The sequence below is a fragment of the Chrysemys picta genome, chromosome 2 (assembly GCF_011386835.1).
Source record: "Chrysemys picta bellii isolate R12L10 chromosome 2, ASM1138683v2, whole genome shotgun sequence".
Taxonomy (NCBI): Eukaryota; Metazoa; Chordata; order Testudines; family Emydidae; genus Chrysemys; species Chrysemys picta.
This window is the reverse complement of record NC_088792.1, coordinates 144,512,695-144,532,262: the sequence shown is the minus strand read 5'-3', so window position 1 is coordinate 144,532,262 and position 19,568 is coordinate 144,512,695. Positions and strand designations below refer to the sequence as shown.

General features: G+C 39.2%; 1 long non-coding RNA gene across 1 annotated transcript; it reads right to left on the bottom strand.

The window, feature by feature from the left end:
• Positions 1-4,698: 4,698 nt before the first annotated feature.
• On the bottom strand, positions 4,699-19,054 carry LOC135981514 (uncharacterized). The gene is made up of 3 exons (XR_010598566.1): positions 18,801-19,054; positions 9,054-9,124; positions 4,699-7,456 (listed from the first exon to the last, which is right to left on the bottom strand). It is a non-coding gene; the product is annotated as an uncharacterized LOC135981514 (long non-coding RNA).
• Positions 19,055-19,568: the final 514 nt, after the last annotated feature.

Genomic DNA, 19,568 nt, shown 5'->3' with positions numbered 1-19,568 from the left:
CAAAAAAAATAAAAAATAGGATATTTTAAAATTTTGTTTTCAGACTTCAAATATCTTATGGCAAACACAGACTATGGGCGGATAGCTTTTCCCCCCCATTACTTCCATTTCTCAGATGTAAAATGTGTACTCTTGCAAACACTAAAACAGAGATTTTCATGGAGACTCTGCAACGCTGCTTTGATTATCCATACTCATGAATCTGAGCTACTCATTTGGGGTTCTGAATCATATCTTGAGATTGAGAAATGTTTCTGTCCTGTATGGTGAACAAAAACAGTTTGGCCAGAGGAAGACTGTTCATCTATTTATAAACTCCACAGAGGAAAGAGATGATAGTTCAACAATGTAAGATGCAGTACACTAAAACCTAGACTGTGTCTGCCTATCTTATTATTTACATGTGTTATGCAATGCTGATCCATAGAAAACAGCAACTTATCCTATATCTTTGGCTAGAAAAAGTTCTCTGAACTTCACAAATAGTTTCCCAAATAATTTTTAAACCAGCAATCTTCCTTGCCATTCCCCATGCAAACACTATCCATAACATCCTAGTAAAAACTTCAAAGTAGAAAGTCATTCCTTAGCAGTTGTTTTTTCACTTTTGAATGTGCATAATTTTGTTCCTGGAAAATTACTCCTGCGTATTGTGCTTTGGACATTAAGGTTTGTCTTCTTTGCTTAAAGAATGAGTATTGATACATTTACTTTTAACAAGAAAACATACATGAAAAGTAGATGACATTTGGAAAAGGTAATATAATCAACATCTACATAGAGTAGGACAAATCTGGGACAATTCGGAGCTTGACAAAGCACTTTTGGTTAGGGATGTCCCCAACATGCATCCCAAATACCCGGACTGCAGGATGCAGCATGTTCCACTAGGTTAGGTGGAGGAGGGAATGTGACTTTAGGACCTGCATGGTGATGGATCCACCCTGGCCCTGCTTCTGCCTCTTCCACACATGTTCCCTGCAGAGCTCTGTTCCAAGGCATATAAGGACCTGCCACCTTAACAGCGGAACTGTTAAGATTTCATTGCATGTTGGGACCCTCAGAGCCACAGAGACAAAGCTGTGCCTGGGGACATTTGCTGATCTGAAGTGTACAGAAGTGCCCATTGTCAAGTGCCTGGAGGTCTTTCATTTAATAAAACAAACATTTGAAAGAAAAGAGTGCAAACTTTTCAACATAAAATGGCCTAACAATGGACTTCTATACCAAGAGTAAATCCTGAAACTACTATTAGAAATTAAGAAGCTTCACAGAAGCTTTTTTACCAAAGATTAAATCTAAAGTAAACACCATAATAAATTATTCTCATTGTTTGTTTTGCTTGAATACAAATACCCCAAAACATTAATCCAAAGAAAGGGTCTGCTCGGCCTGGGAGAGGAATAGGAAGGAAATGGAGTTGATGGTGGGCAGGAACAGTCTTCTTTTTTTCTGTGTTTTTTCAGCACTTAGCACAATGATGTAAGACTATGGCTCCGAGGTGTTACCATAACATGAATAATAGTTGTGACAACTACTTGAGCTGTTTTGCTTATTAGGGCATAGAAGGATTAAGTTTAATGCTTACATTATCTTTATTTAAAAATTACACAACATACCAATGAGAGCCCATTATAAGCTTCAGTCTGTTCTGCCCCGTTATGTCCAGAACTCCACCTTTCAAAATGAAGGCTGACTTTTGATTTCAGCAGCCATACATCCTTCCATAACAATAGCTGCTATTCCACACACTACACATATAATCTGTGTCTGTCTTTGTGTTCTATTCAGTGGTGATGCAGATTTTTTCCTGAGCTACTGCACAATTTAATTTGATGTTAAGAGATGTCACACAAACAAATCCAGTGTCTACGTATCATCTCACAGTAACTACAGCCCTTATGGCCTAAAGCATGGCAACTTAGACGATAACTCTTGTATGTGTTACAACTTTGTCCTTCCTCCTCATTTATTAAAAGGCAGGTTAATGCAAAGAAATACAGTAAAGCTGTATCAGAGGTTTGAAAAAAGCACCACAGCTAGTGCTTCTTGCAAAAAGAATTGAAAATAGTGGCAACCTTATTTTAAAAATAGAACACTTTGTTTTAAATACGGGAAGAACTACAAAAATAGTTAAAACTAGACCTCAAATACCATAATGAAGCACAGGAATATAAATACCTAGATGGAGAAATAGGTTCCCAGAATGAATATCACTATCAGATGTGAATGACAATAGTAGGCGGTTGTATTCAGATGAAGCATTAAATTGAAGTTCCATCTGCCTGATTTTGGAAGTTGCTAAGGATGGTAAAACTCTCACAACTGTCTTCAGAAAGAGCAAGAGTACATGCCTAATGTGCTGACTGACATTCTCGCTCTCTCCCTCTGAAGTAGAATTACAAATTAATTGACATTAACACAAATGTTCACTGCCGAATACAAAATATTGCTGAGTGCACAAAGGCCCTCACAATTGCCTTTCGGAAACATAATGCATTCCTGTAGGAAAATGCTCTTTTAATGTAGCATAACAATACAATTTAATCTCTAAGCAGGTGTGACTGCAAATGGGAAGAAAGTGTAGTTACTGTTCTTTTTCATGATCAACAATTTCCATTAATATTTTTGTCCATTGTGAAAATTATTCTCTTTATAACATGAGGGCTAATTTGTGTGCATGCAATCAATGCTGATATTTATGTTTTTAACACATAAGTAATATATACGGATTTCACATTTACAAGAAAAATGAAATGTCCACTACTTAGATTTTTCATTTCTGAAGTAAAACAGCTAGAATGATTGGTATAGAATAGGACAGATGGTTAAGTGGGCAGTGCATTAAATTGTTAGGCCATGACGGTGATGCAGTCCTTCAGTGGAAGCTATTCCCCAATCTGATCATACAGTAGAGTACACTATTCCTACCTATACTTGTTTTTTTTTGGGGGGGGGAGGGGTGAAGGGAATATTTTTATGATTTACCTCTTAACTATTACATATTTCTATCTCCGTAGTACATCAAAATTATGTTAAAAGAGTCTCAAGGTTGTAAAGTCAAACACTCAAAAATTAAGAAATGCCAGAAGCAAGGTTGTATGTGGAACCATAATTCAGCCCTCTTGAGCATATGTATTATGATACATTCATTAATTACATTATTATGTACCATTTTTCCACAAGACCTCTGTCTCACACCCTAATGTTCCATTGGTGTCCTTAATTCTATAATTTCGTAACTTCTCAATATTTGACTTTGCAACCTTAATGTTCTTTTAATTTTATTTTTATGATTGGGCATTTGACTCATCCAAAAATAATTGGTGAATTGTTAAGACAAATATTGGTAAAATATTGTTATGATACCAAAAATAATAAAATATTTTAAAAGAACTATTTTATTAGAATAATAACAACAGTAACAAAAAAGAGTAAGATTTAATGGTCTCTAATAGGCTTAGTCTTAGATAGATACTTATGCCTAATTTAAAAAAAAGTTACTTAATGGAATTATTATAACTCATGAAAAATTGAATCAAAAGGAAATGAAGTTCTAAACGATGAAGTAATAATTATTATCTTTTTAGCAATGTTAGGTTAGCATTTATATGTGAACCTTATTCAAGACTGAACAGTTAAAAAAATAAGAAAAATGAAATTAAAACATACACATAGCAACTATGAATGAAAAGACGTCATTTTTAAATGCACGTATGATAGGCAGGCAGCAGGCCAACTCTTCAAACACTTTGCTTTTTACTATCTTCTTTTTCTTTATTAGTTCCAACTGCTTAATCTATATCTTGGTTGTCATCATCAAATTCATCTTATCTCTTTCTTCCTCTCCATATGATGGAGTCAACTCTTCATCTGACATTTTCTTCTTAAATCTTAAATTTTTATAGACAATCACCAAGTTCCCAGCACTGGTGTTCTTCAATCTATTTCTGGTTTTTGAATGGATGATGCCCCAAACTGGCCAATTTTGTTCTATATATTCAGAAGTATTTAAAGAATTTCTGTCACATTAGCTGGAGTGCAAGGAGCACACAGCCCTCTTCACCACAATGAAGAAGCAAGTTACTTTGATTCAACCACAGCATTTTACAACTGAACAGGCTGTCTCTTCCTTTATAATTTGCTACCTTTGTCAGAATTGTTTTTGTTTGTTTGTTTTGTATATCCTTTAAAATTTGCTGCTCTGAGGTTACAAGCTGAACCAAACACATCAGTAAGAAGTGCAGTAGGCCATATTACATAAGTAATGAGTTGTGGTTTTCGTTTTTTTGTTTATTATAGGTATCCCATTCCATATGAGACAGCTGTGGCAGTAGTGACTATTATCGTATAGACCCTTTATATCTATCAGTTAAATGTTCTTAGTTTAGTGGGCTTGATTCTCTTCTTGCTTATACAGGTGTAAATTAAAAGTTACTCCATTGAAATCAATGGAGTCATCCTGGTATAAAACTGGTGCAAGTAAGAGGAGAATCAGGCTCTATTCACCTCATCAATATAGCTGATAAGCATGCTGTTCAGCAAATATATTATTTGATTTACCCATCGCTAATAAAAAGTCCCATCTGTTTCATAGTCCTAGAAGCCATAATGCCTCCTACATAAATCATCCTTCTGAATGCTGCTTGTGTTTTTTTAATTTTTATTTTAGCTATAAAAGAAGCCACAACAATAAAATGTAATGAAAGTGTCTTGTACTTCTTGTTTATTATAATTGCCTAATAATACAGTTTATATCATAATGTAATAACTTTTCATACAACTTTATTATATTGCAAGTGAAATCAGATAAATTGCACAAATTACAATTACAGCTTCACAATCCCTCATCTCTTCCTTTTCTATATAAAAGAGAGTAGATGAATGCCTCTGTACCTTTTTCTATTATTCAGTAGACAATATACTCAAGAAAAAATCTGTGTTGCAGTCCTGCTGCTTCTCCTGGGTCACTGAAATGTTTATTTTACGAGCATCCTCGTTTCTAGGCAGGTTATCATTTATCAGGCATTTGTCATTCTGTGGCATAACAAAATGGGGTGATTCATCCAATACTGAAACTTTCAAACTGTTCTGCTGAAGCTGAAAAGCCATTTAATTTAATACATCTATGATCCCACTAAGGGACCCAGATATTTACTTACATGTGCTGCTGCCCTTGAAATGATAGTTGTATGTCTATCTAAAAACCATATACATAGGAGCAGAACTGGTAGAAACAGAAAGAGAAGCAAATTATGTACATTAAAGCCACATAGAGTAGAGACTGTTTCCACTTGTACTGTTAATGGAGAAAAGAAAGACAGAGGGAATGATTGGATTCACAGGAAGCAAAACAACTTTCCCCCAAACGAAAAAATGGTTGAAAATACATTGCTAACCATACAGCAGCACAAAGAGAACAGCTCCTTAGGTTTGGGTCTTTTTTTTTTTCTTCTCTGAAGCAAAAATATTGATTTGCTTTTATGTTAACTGGTAAGAGGAATAAACAATAAAACAATAATGTTTTATTGTGATTTTATATATATTAACTACAGTCTTGTTCTATGTTTCCAAAATGCGTGATTTAACCAGATGTTTTCATTTTAAGTTTTTGTAAAAAGAAAATAAAAATAAATCATTATTTGGCTTAAGGACTCTCTCTCTCTCTCTCTCTCTCTCTCTCTCTCTCTCTCTCTCTCTCTCTCTCTCTCTCTCTCTCTCTCTCTCTCTCTCTCTCTCTCTCTCTCTCTCTCTGTGGGTGTGTAATTAGAGCCAGTACCAGGAATTACAATTTTGGGCAAAATTTCTTTCTTGTCCTTAGATTCACCATCTGTAATATGGATATTTTACAGGAGAGATGACTGTGAGCCTCTATAGATAAGATTTCCTTAGTGTTCCGATGAAAACACTTCATTTTCATTTTCTTGTAGCTTTCTGAAGCATTCACTTTTGAGGCTGAAATTGTTTGGGGATTCAGTTATGCTGAAAGGTGCTATTTTTATTATTGGGTTTTGTTTGTTTTATTTTTGAGCAAAACCAGCAATTTTTGCATGAGGAAAGAATTGGAAAAGGTACATTTTCCCATTAAAAAAAATGTGACTTTTTTTGGAGCAGCTGAAACTGGGCTCAGTTTTTACCTGCCCAAGGAAACAGAGGAAGTTTGTGGCAAAATCTGGAAACAGAACCTGTCTTGCAGGGCTTGAGCTCTGGGGCTGAAAAATCACTATGTAAATATTTGACTTCAGGGTCCCAGAGCCCAGGCTCCAACCTGAGCCCAAATGTCTACATCGCAATTTTGAGCCCTGTAATATGAGCCAGCTGACCTGGACCAGTCGTGGCCATGCTGCAGGCTTTTTATCCTTGTGTAGACATATCCTCAGGTAAAGTAATTCAAATATGCTTAGTTGTACTATCTGTTAGGCCAATTCTGTAGTCAGGAGAACTGAGAAACAGAAGGTGTGTATAACGTGCTTTGGTAAACAGAGTTAGACCTTGTCCTGTGAGCCAAAGCACTGGTGCCTCAGTACTTGAGTTGGATACTTATTTACTGTCAGATGTTGAACCTGTGACTTAACTCTACTCTCTGCATCAGTCCCCTCTTCATGTGTATCCATCTTTTCAAAAGCATATGGAGCATTATAGATGAAAATGCACAAAGTATTATTATTATGATTTCACAAATTGGAAAACTGAGATCCAGAAAGGTCAAAAGATATGTCTGGTGGTTTACTGGTGAAGTAGGCTAAACCTTGACCTATAAGCCAAAAAAACCTGATTTCAGCTCTTTGAGTCTGACATTAATTTGGTGTGTGATCTTGAGCTAGTCACTCAATCTTTCCATTTCGCCATCTGTAAAATGGGGTTATTCAGACTTATTTACCTGGCTCACATAAGGTCTGTGAGGATTAAAGAGCAATGATTGTTCAGATGTTTGAAAAGATAAAGCCCTGTGTAAATAATTTATTATGCGATAGAAATTGACTCATGGTCTGTCCTATTAGTGATGATCTCTCAGTGCAAAAAGTCTGCAAAGGTGCCTTAAGTGGGAAACTGGGGATTCTCTGGCATAGAGGTCTGGTGAACACTTTCCCCATTGTAGTGGGCATGGCCAGAGTCATGCTGCACTTTGGCAATTCCCCAGCCAGAGTTACGGCTTTTTAAGGGCGATCATTAGCTGGAACTTTTGCTAAAGTATATGGCAGCTATAGACTACATTGATCCGTGAATTTTGTAAAATTATCCATAGGTACATTATATATTCCATGTGAAATTCACATTTTTGATAAGTTACCCTTTTGTTTTATGTATCCATTAGTAAAAATAACAATCTTCTGTTGTTGCTTTTTTCTTTCACAAGGATTCTTTTGTTTGTTGTCTTTACTCAGGCAAAACACCATTTAAACTAAAATCTTATGGAAAAGTACTATGTGGGTTTTTGTTTTGTTTTGTTTTAATCCTGTAGAAATGAAAAAAAAAATGAGTGAGTGGTGGATGCTGAAGGTGACTACAGAGTGTCTATGAAATAAGGGACACAACTGGCCAGATTCTGATTTCAGCTATATTGGCATAACTAACTAATTTCAGTGGTGTTACTCTGAATTTATAGAAGTGAAATTGAGATCACAAGTTTTCTCTAAAATTCTAATGCTACTAATGTAATATCTTATAAATTACTGTGTTTATAATCTGAAATTGTGCACGTTAAAAGGTATAATAGCAGAGAAAGCGTGAAAGATAGGAGAACTCCTACAAGTGCAGTACTGGGCTTTTGTATCTGGTAGCAATGCTATTAGATGGCCATTGAGTATGCTACAGTCTTAAATCATCAGAAGAAAAGTCTTTCTGATTAGCACATATTGTTTGTGTCACTTGGTGAAGTGTATTTTCTTGTCCCTTTCCTTTACATTGAGATTTTTCATCATTGTTTTTAGACAGTGATAATTCTCTTCATTTTTCAAGTGAAATGTACAAAACCATTTTTCATTAACTTACTATGTTTATTCAAGTTCACACAATAATTACTGATAATGAAACTGTCAAACAGAGACCAATCAAATCTGTTGTATCCATATTTTTGAATAGCGTACTTTTGAAAAGTTAATATGTAACATTGATCATAGCAAATAGCAAACATTAATGAAACATGATGATATCAATAAAAACACTGTCCACTTACGAGAAATTGCATTTTTTACTGACATTCAATTCCCAAATATTTCCGCCCCTTGAGTTTTATCCTATACACACATTTTGGGCAATATAAGTATGGCTTGAAAAAACTCTTGATTATTATTCTTATTGCGTATGCAACATAGAGGTGACTTGAAGCCATAACATTTGCATTTTGGTTTCAATTTTAAAATACGCCCCTCTCCCCCTGAAAAAAAATGGTATTACATTCTGGGGTTTTGCTTTGGGTCCATTTCTACTTTTATTCAGCATTGGAGCAGAGCGCATATGCTCAGCAATAAATAAAACAACTAAAACCTTTGAGAGTCAGGGGAGTCATTCTTGTTAACCCTTCTGTCCACCTGAAGAGCAAGATTCCAAAAAGAAGGTGGGTAAAGGGAAGGTCTTAATCTTTCCCCTCCCAGCATCACCTTGCAGAGCAGAGCCAATAAGCTGTAGCACTAATATGCTCCACCCATCACCATCCAGGCATGGAGCAACCTGAGGCACAATCTCTCCAGTGTTCCTTCTGGAATAACCTAGGTCTGTTCCACCCATTATTCAGAGCTTTGGCATAAATGCCACTATCTAGCTTTGTCTATTTGATCAGTAGTTGTGAGTGGTATGCTGAAAGGTATGCACCTCAAGTGGCATGATTTTTTTTCTTTTTTCTCCTTTGCTGATATGTGAAGTTGTGGCCCTAGATCACACCTATGCACCTGGTTATAAATTCCACACAAGAAATATTTGCCTGGGGTGGTTACAGGATTTGGGAGCTGGGTTCAATGTTAATAGGGGACTGATGCTAATAGGATGCAAAATCTTTCACCTATAGGTCACTAGTTCAAATCCAGAATAAGTAAATAGTAACCCAAAACAGTTACCTTCTGATGGCTGTGCAGTGCTGTGTGTGGAATAGTCATGTATGTTTCCCATAGTTCTGACAGACACCATGCTGCAAAAATTTACATAAAAAAAAGGTTTTGAGCTAGTTCAATATAGTAAGATAAAACATATTATTTGGACAAAACACCGTAAATTCAAGTTAAACAATAATCCTTGCAAGTAGAATTCTGTGATATTTCATCCCTCCAACCATCCTCTGGAGACTAACCATCTCAAAACTAGATTGATTTCCTATGAGTATGGTTTCCTCAGTGTTTGCGGAGGTTCATTCACTGGGTGGCACTTTTGATCTGCCTGTCAGCTGACCTATAGTGCATTACTATACAAGATTTCTCAGGCAGAGGAAAATCACTAACCATTGAATTATAAGAGAGGGAATTGGCAGAGGGAGAAACAAGAAGACTAAAATCTGCCACCCATGCAATTCCAGAGAAATTAAAAGTCTAAGAGACAAGAATATCACCTAATAAAATCCAGAAATAGGAAGGCACCATTACTTTCAATGCTAGTAAAAAAAGACAGTCTTAGCTATTGTAGATATGAACTGCTCCTGACATGTGATATAAATGCATCATTTCATAAGTTAACTCCCTAGCATGTACCGGTAATTTATGGATCGAGATTTGCAACAATGAAAAAAACTGTGAAACGAGGGTTTTGACAGATACCAAATAATAATCACACCTCATAATTGGATGATTACATATTAGATAAACTCACATATTAAAGCTAATTAACTAGTGAACATGATCAACAAAATAAACAAAAGCAACATCAAACATTAACTCACGAGAATACTAAAAAGAATCTTAAGAGAAACCCAATATACCAAACCCACAAAGCATTTAATTTCATTTCTAGGAGTAAATTTTCAATGTCTAGGCAGATAAAATTATACCAGAGACAAAATTTATCCATGGTATAATTCCATGGAAGCCCAGGGGCTAGACATTACTGTGAAGTTACACCCCATATTCTTCATAGAAATATTGTTATGATATGAATATAGAATAAGATATAATTTATGCAAGATGGCTCATGTAAGGTATCATTGGAAAGGTTATAATTTACTGAATGTGATTATCCAATTTGTATGCATGTATCATTTCTGTATCTAAAGTTAGGAATATTAATCATGTATCTGTATTTCAAATGTGCTTTGGGTGACACCCACAACTAGTCCTTCAGGTACAACAATGAAAAAGATAGGGCTGATGGCCCATCATCAGAAACAATGGACTGTGAAAGAGCTTAGTCTTCCTGTGGACACTCCAAGCAGCCTGTGAGTAATGGCTGCTACGACCCTGAAGAGACATGGGACTCAGTCACCTGGTACTGCCTCTTCCACACACACATCCCCACCCCGATATGCCAGTGTTTTTCCACTGGAAGACAAAGGGTTTCCGCCATAAACAAAAGCTATTTAAGGAAGGGGAGTGACATCATCGAGGTCTCCTCTGCTTCCCCACACAAAGAGACACTGAACAACACCTGGAAGCAGGAACTGAATTGTGGGGAGAAGAGTTGAGCCCAGGCTGGAAGGGTGTCTAGCCTATGAGTAATAATACCTGAAGTTTCAAGCTGCAGGCCAGTGCTGCTGCCTTTCAAGAATCTTTGCAATCTGCCTAATTCAACATTTAGGGTGAAAAATTACATTTTGTAACCTGTTTCTTTAGTGAATCAGACTTAGTTTGTGTGTTTTGTTTTATTTGCTTAATAATCTGCTTTGTTCTGTTTGCTATCTCTTATAATCATTTAAAATCTGCCTTTTATAGTTAATAAATTTGTTTTGTTTATTATTAATCCCAGTTTGTGCAATTTCCAGCTGGGGGATGGGGACAAGAACTTGTGCCTCTCTCTCTTCGCATTAAGGGAGAGGATGAATTTTTATGAATTTTCACTGTGCAGACTTTTCTAAATAGTGCAAGACATTATACCTTTGGGTCTGCACTCCAAAGGAGGTGGGCACTTGAGTGCTGGGGCAAGTCCCTTAAGCTGAGTCTTCCCAGAGCTGATCTCAGTGTCTGTGTCTTTCTGCATCTGGGTGTGGCCTTGCCTGTGTTTGTTCTAGAGGAGCCTTAAGAGCATGACTCAATAAGACAGGGTAAAGGGGGCCCATGCTGACAGAACAGGTGGGCTCAGTGGTATCTCAGTACATCAGGTGGCAGCTTAAAGGGGGGCAACACATCACAGTGGTGTAGTCGAGCGTGATAGTGTGCACAGCTTATTGCCCTGTAACACGGGTGGTGGTTTTAAATGTGTTGGCTAGAGAACAGACCAAGTGGTTACTGGTTTGTATTTTCTGTTTGCTTATTTCGGGTAAGGAAAGTAAAGGCAGAAAAGCAGCAAAATGAGTGAAAGTGAAGTTACTAAATAGTTGGAGCTTCAGAGTTGAAAGTAGAAGAAAATGAAAGAATGCATAAGAGACAGATGAAATTAAAACAGATGGAAATTGAAGCAGAAGCAGCCAGGCAAAAGTTAGCTCATGAGAGAGCCATGGAAGTGAGATAGTGAGGTAGAGGCTGAGGAAGCCCAAGAATGAAGAAAACTAGAGGCTGAAAAAGAAAGGAAAGCTCAGAAGTATGAACTGGCAGTAATGGAGTGAAAGAGACAGAACCCCCACCAGGGGGCTCCACCTCTCCAAAAAGCCACAAATGGGAGTAGTTGTTTCCAGCATATAGCAAGCAAATCTGGGGACATTGCTGAATACTTCATCACCTTTGAGAGGCTGTGTAAACTCTATGCAATTCCTGAGGCTCAAAAGACGACCACTCTGGTTGCAAAGTTGACTGGGATTGCTTTGGGTATATTTACTAAGATGCCAGTTGGTGATGCTTCCAATTATGGTAAATTTAAGGAACTGGTTTTAAAACAGTTTCAGGTAACAGCTGAAATTTATAGAGTAAAATTTAGAAGCCTTAAGAGAGGGGCTGGATTAAGTAATATGGCTTATATAAACTAAATGAGAGATCTACTGGATAAGTGGGTGAGGGGGAAAGTATTACAAGCTTTGAAGCAATGTGTGATTTGGTTTCTCAGGAACAGTTCCTGTATATGTCTAATGATGATGTAAAACAGTGTTTATGGGATAAAAAGGTAGAGATGATCGAATAACTTGCAACTTTTGCAGATAAATTTGAACAATCCCAAGCACCTAGTAGGAATAAATCACAGGCAGAGGGGTTTAAGTTTAGTGGGAAGCAAGGTTCCCACTTTACCCCTGGACACTCACCTCCACTCCTCCAGTCCTCATCCCAAATCTCCTGTAAAAGCAGAAGAGCCCAGGAGCTGCTATCATTGTAATTCCACTGAGGACTTGAGGAATAAATGCCCTGTGCTGAGTGGGAACAAGCAGCCTGCAACTCATGGAAATGCTGCTACGCAGAGCACAGAGGCACCTCAGGCAGTTGCCGCTTATCATACAGGGTTTGTAAAGATTGCCATTGCACAGCCAGGCAGTAAGCACCTAAAGGCTGTCAAAGTAAATGGCACAGAACTCTCTGCATGGAGACATACTGGTGCAGAAATTTCTGTGGTCAGGAGAGACCTGGTTCAGGAAAACAACACACTGCCAGGACAGATGGCAGAGCTTTTGTTAGTAGGAGTCACAAAATTCTTGTGACTTTGGCTAAAATTCACATGGAAATTGAGGATTTGCAAGCTGAATTAACCATTGCTGTAATCCTACACAAATTCTTCTGGGTAAAGACTTTTTTGATGTGGCTCAGGCTGTCCAGTGGTCTGTCAGCAGCAAGTAGGAATCTTGTGCTGAAGCCCCAGTGGGAAAGAGCAAAGTTACAGAAACTTCTGAGGAAATGGGAGAGTGTCTTTTTAATTCCTCTGCATCTGTACAAAGCAGTTTGCTACAAGGAATGGGGGTGGGTAAAACCAGTTCCTGTCTGGTGACTATTCCCTTGGGGGATGGGAATGTTTTGCCTGATGGTAGGAAGACTGTCCAGGTTGCTGGCTGCCAGGAAGTTGCTGTGAAGCAAGGAACAGGACTCACTCAAAAATGCATAGAAAAATATGTCCTAGAGGAAATCCCAGAGAACAGTAATGGAGTCCTGTGGTGGGTGTGGATTCCATGGGCTCTAACTGGAGGCAAATCCAATTCAAAGATGGAGAAGGGTGCAGTGCTTACCAGTGAGGGGTGTGTTCTGGCTGTTAGTTGTGAGCCTACAGCTGAACAGGGCATAGATTCCACTCTAAGGAGCGCAGAGGTGTATGACCTAGAAGGTAGCCCAGAGAAGGAAGTTAAGGAGAAATGTGTGTGTGGGGTGTGTGTGTGTACAGGAATGTCTCCTGACTGATTACATAGGGGGCGGGTGTTTGCCTAAGAGAAATTTGCTGTATCTGCATCAGTGATCCCAGGCACCTCACCTGTAGCTCAGGTTTTAAGGGGTAACTGTGTAACTGACCTCCCGGTGGGGAGCAGCCATACAGCTGACCTCTTGAGAACAGAGAGAGGGGTGATCGTGGGTTCCCCAATCCAGGCCCTGCTTTTTCAAAATGGTGTTCCTGCTGTACTTGTGAAAATTAACTCTGTCCCTTTAAGGCAGGGGCGGGGACCCGGGGTTCTTCCAAGCATTCCGGTGTCAGTGGAAATGCTAATGAACCATCTAATGAAGAGGAGCCATTTCCCAGGTAGGTAAACTCCTCTTAACAGCTAAGCATCAGACACTGAGCAGTGGGGTTAGGCAAAACAAAGGAAACCCAGGAGAGGGGGTGGATTCTTTGCATGGGCTTTACCCTGGAGAGGAACTGCAACTCCACAGGGGGTGAGCCAGTAACATATAAGATCCCCATACACCCTTTCCTTGCCAAAACCCCAAAGATATACCTAAACTAAGAATCTTTACTGGGGGGATGAGGAATACAGCAAATTCTAAACAAACTGGTTGGTTTAGACTGAAGGCGTGGTATGATAATCATACTTGGAAGCGCCACCCTGTCATGAATTTGCTGGCAATTTTAGTTTCTTACTACATAATATGTGGGTTAAGACAAGGAATTTGGTACTGGTGGTAAATACTTTAAAACTATGTGACATGCATGATTTTTGGAAGAATCTTTGGTACAGGTTAGAAGTGATAACAAGAAAGTCCTATAAGAATACTGATACATATTGATATCTGCATTATGTTAACAATGCTACACACAAAATGTTTTCAGGCAACCTGGGAACAGAAACCCAGAACTTTGCAAAAAATACCTATGGATAACATTGCAGAGTTTGGTAACACTTGGAGGCTGTATAACCAAAGCCAAAAAAGGATTTTAGGCACACTGGCTCCTCATTGGTCAGTGACCAACCTTCTGAAAGTAATCTAAGGGGGGAGGTGTGATGTTACACCCCATATTCTTCAGCTGGGTGTTGTATGTGCTAGAGGAGGCTTAAGACCATGGCTCAGCAAGAGAGGGTAAAAGGGGCCCAGGCTGACAGAACAGGCGGGCTCAGTGGTCTCTTACTACATCAGGTAGCAACCCTGCACGGTTACCATTAAAGCATAGGCCTGTAGTACGGGGCATGGATGAAGGAGGACACCAGGGGAAGTTGTGCGTGGTTGAGCTAGAATTATTTCCTGTTCTCTTGCGGAGTTTGTGCTCCTGGGTTACTTTTGCGGCCCTTTGAAATGGGGCAGCCTCCATTCTCCGTCACACTTATTCACTATTATTTATTACTTATAGTGTAGTAGTGCCCAGGAGTGACAGTCAAAGATCAGGGTCCCTTTGTGCTAGGTACTGTACAGACATATAGTGAAAAACCCCGTTCCTGCTTCATGAAATTAATCATCACCCTAAATCTAAATCCTCTCTTCTCCCTGTGAAGAAGATCTATAACAACGATAGCCTATGCTCCTGCGCTCTTGTCTCTGCTCTCTCTCTCTCCCCTTCCCCACTTGTTTAACCATATGCTATAGTTTGGCTCTATAGAGTAAAAAAGTGATGAATTTAGCCCCTGGCCTATTCTTATATGCCCCTTTTCCAAATTCCACTAAAAATGTTCATACATTGTACAAATGGACTCCCCAAATCATCACAGTGATGTCTATTAATAAATAGCTGTAAAGAAGCTGGCACACCAGGTGTCCAGAGATTTGTTTGCTTAGGTTCTTTATTTATTTGTTTATTCATTTTAGAAGTTTTTTGTTAAAGTGCTCTGCCTACTGCGATGCTATGAACATGCTCATGAGTTGCAAATGCTCAGCATTTTGGATATCAGGATATCAAAGAATAATGGAAATATCCCAGTGTCTTTTCTGCTTCTTCCATTCATAATGAAAAGATATGGTTGCTTAAATGTAGCATAACCACTGTGACAGCATCACATCAGTTGATAAGGGCTGTCACTTGTAGCACTCAGGCCAGCTTTTTTTTATTATTATTATTATTTCAATCCTCATAAGCAGCAGGGCATCAAGTTCAGAAAAACTCTGATTCTGCATGACAATAGCTGTCAGTGTAAAATACAACTATTCTAGCTGCTTGATCTTCATTGAAACAGTTTGCTTTCAACAAAGAAAAGCTTTCAGCACTAGTGTGATGTAGCAGAAACCAGGGGGTATTATTAAAAATATTGATCATGTAAACATTGGCAGTTATATAACTTCACATTTTCCTGTCCCAGATGTGTGTGAACCTAAATTTATAATTGCTGCAATAACGTGATCTTTATTAACAATCACCTTGTTTCAAGCTCTAGTTCAGCAGACATTTTTTATATAGGTGGTTATTTGGTAAAGGTCACACACTGTAGTTGGTAAATGTTATACACATTCATCATTTTTAGATCCAATAAAGTTTCCAGTTATGTAGTTATTAGTTAATAGAGAACCAATATTTCTGTCCTCTTTCCTTTGCCAGGACTTATCAAACCATCTGCAACAGCCATAGATATAATTTATTCTTTGTCACTGTAAACTCTGAAGATGCTTCATCTTCGTTAAAGCACAGCAGGAATGATAAGTTTCCCATCCTTCCTCCAGAAGAAAAGAGTATGTTGTATTTGCAATGCTCCCCCGATAAACCTTACTAGAGGGGTTCTCTTGGAAGACTATAAGGTACCTCCACCTTTAGAAGTCATTTCCAAAGGAGTATTATTAGAGGGAGAGTCACTTTAAGGGTTTAGTAGATTAATTATTTACTAGCGCTTATGGAACTTTTTGCTACTTCAAGGGTGTTAATCCCATTATCCCTACATAAATTGGATAGTTCTATCTACTTAGGTAGATGGGATTGTCCAATGGCCAAGGCATGCTGTGAGCCTTGGAATATGTAGGCTCTGTTCCCTGCTATGCCCTAGACTTCCTAAGTGACTTTGAGTGAGTCACTTAGTGACAACATTTTAAAGATAGTTAGGCACTAAAGATGTAAATAGGTATTTAGTGGGAATTTCAAAAGTACCTAAGCCTCATTCTGATCCATTACACTCAAATATTCCAACTTCTGTTTTGGAGTTGTTACAGCTGCTCCACTAGACTGTAATACTTTAGGACTGGTACCTCACTTACAATTTTCTTGTGTCTGTTCATGGGTCTCTGACCATTTCCACAATGCCTTATTGTGTATTAACTGTTTCAAGGGCTCACAGGCTTCTGATAGGTGTGTGCAGAATCTGGGAAGATAGTTGGCTAGCCCTATAAATTGCTCGACTCTCTTCACATCCTATAGTCTGGGCATTTCCTTAATGGCTCTCAACTTTTCCAGATCCCTCAGAAGTCATCGGGTTTTTTATGTAGGGAACTTCAGCTCTCATAAGCTTCAGTTTGTCTGCATCCAACCTAATATTCCACTTCCAGCATCTGCTTAGGAGTTGTCACAACTTATCATGGTCCTAGACTGCTTCTTCCTTGACATCACCTTCTCCTACAATAAGAATGTTATCAGCTACAATTTTGATGTCTGGGAATCACCATTTTAGTGCCTCTGAATATTTATAGTGGAACACCTCTGGCGGGGTAGATGCCAATAGGCATTCATATCCATGGTACCTACCAAAAGGTGGTGACTTGCCTGCATAAGGCCACACCAGGGAAATTGCTCAACCTTGCCTGGAAATTTAGCAATGCCCACCAGACATGCCTGGACTTGTGTTCTCCAAGCACATGGGGCAGATGGAGCTGAGGGTATAAAACAGAACAGGATGGACACATGCTTGGACTTTCTCCTTCCCCCACCTACGCTGCAAGCAACAAAGACACTCTGAACACTCCAACGGAGGGGACTGGCCCAGGTTTCAAGGGTGAAACCTGTGTACTATGAACTGCAATATCCAGTAGGGTGAGAAAAACTGCTTAATATAGATGCTGCCCAGTCTAATAGGGTAAATAGTTTATACCTCATGCTGATATTTTATTTTATTTTGGTAACCACTCTGACTTTTTGCCTATTACTTATAATCAGTTAAAATCTATCTTTTGTAGTCAATGAACTTCTTTTACTGTTTATCTTTACCAGTGAGTTTGCCTGAAGTGTGTGGTAAATCTGCTCAGGTTTGCAAAGGCTGGTCTATATCCACTTTCCATTGCTGAAGTGGTGAACCTATTAATAAATTTTCACTTCTTGTCTTGGCAGTTCCCAGCCAAAGGGAGCTGCAGAACCGGCACTTGTGGCAGGAGCAGCAGGGGAGCCCTTCTGGACACCCCTCCCACTAGGAGCTTTAGGGATATGCCAGTCAGAGCTGGGTAGGGAGCCTGACAGCCCCGCCAACCCTCCCCCCCAACCCAGCACCAGCAAGGGTGCCATGGCCCAGCACCCTCACCCCCAGCACCAGCAGGGGTCCCAGTCCATGTGCCGCCTTCTCCCCCACAGTACCAGCAGGCATCCTGGGCCATCCCTGCCCAGCACCCATGGCCCCTCTGCCCAAGTTTTAGTTAGGGGCATATAGTAAAAGTCATGGACTGGTCACGGGCCGTACATTTTTGTTTACTGCCCATGACCTGACTGTGACTTTTACTAAAGATACCCCTGACTAAAACGCTTACTGATTATCAGTGTTTCTGGGATTACATTGCAGCTGGCTCCACAATCCAGCTGCAATCAAACTGGTTGTTGATCCAGTAATATGGTTGCAAATATGGCAGTTGAATGGCTGGCAGCCTTCTTTTGCATGCTAAAGTCAAACTGCAGATACCCTCCTCTTCATTGGATATCGCTCTGTCTTCAGTCACTGCATGTACTGCTTCTTTTTAATTCTGGAGGTAGCTGTGCCATTGAGACACAAAGTGGTTCTGCTTCCCACACCCTTTTCTTTCTGCCTTTTGTGTTGTTTTCCACAATACTTACTGGACCATGATGCCTGCATTCTTGGTCAGTGTGTCTCTGGCCTGCTCCCTGGATTCCTTCAGCTTGAGACTGTTTACCTGTTCTGTACCAGTGGCTGTCATTCGTGGCTGTCACTCAACAATCTCTCCTGTAAACTGGAATCGCATGGCCCACAAATGATTTTGTCTTAAATTAGGGAATTTTTAATGTCTCCAAAGTTACAAGTGGATGCAAGAGTTCTGAGCCTTGTAATATAAATATTTATTCCCTCTTCTGCTACATAGTTTTGGGTAAAAAACAACAACACAATATCTCTCTCTACAGTCTCACGCTGTCTGGGGTCACAGTGCTCAAACACTTTTATCAGCTGTTCCAGTGTTTCAAGCATTATTCCTGGCAACAGTGTTTCACTCGCATCTCATTCTCCCCCCCTCCCCCATGAGATAATAAAAAAGCTATACCTTAGTTTTCTCATCATTATCCTCGGTGGTTTGCTCTGTATACAAACATAATTCTTGATTCCACTGCTTCCACAGTTGTGCAAGGTTTTTCATCTAGAAATCCAGCATTTCCATTAGTCTGAGTCCCGCCACACTGCCTGTTTTTCTCTCTTTCTAGTCATTGCTTTGTCTGTCGGTTAATCATACTATCTTCTTTGCTGTGGGTCTCACTAGGCTGACCGCTGCCACCCTGACTAATGTATTGCATGCTGTGTAGTAACATGAAAGGAGGACTCCTCACTTGTGAAACTAAACTGGCTCTCAATTAGAGAATCTATTTATAGACATGCTAAAACTGCAGTTAGCATTCTAGCCATGTGCAAACAAGCTGAATCCCTGGTGTCTCCTCGAAACTCTTGCCTGTTGCAGCCTGTGCTCCTTCCTCCAGGTTCCATGCAGGTTGCTCTAATGGGTAAAGAAGGCAAGAGGTGGTTCTGCCATGGCTGGCTGGCACTGGAGTTATAGGGGACTGGGGACTGAAAACTAAGGATATCCATCTGGTTTGCAGGTTGGGTATGTGGGTGTGGTGTAGAGCTGCTGAAAGGAAACGTCCCCGTTCAATCTCAAAAGCTGGATAAGCCTAAGCATTCTTAAGAAGATGTTTAGTTTAGAAATTGGACAAGAGTTATAAAAGCAATATTCTTTATGAGACTTCTAGTACATAATGTCTTTGTTCTGGCCACATTGAAAATTCCACGGGAAATAACCTATTTCACTTCTTATACTTCC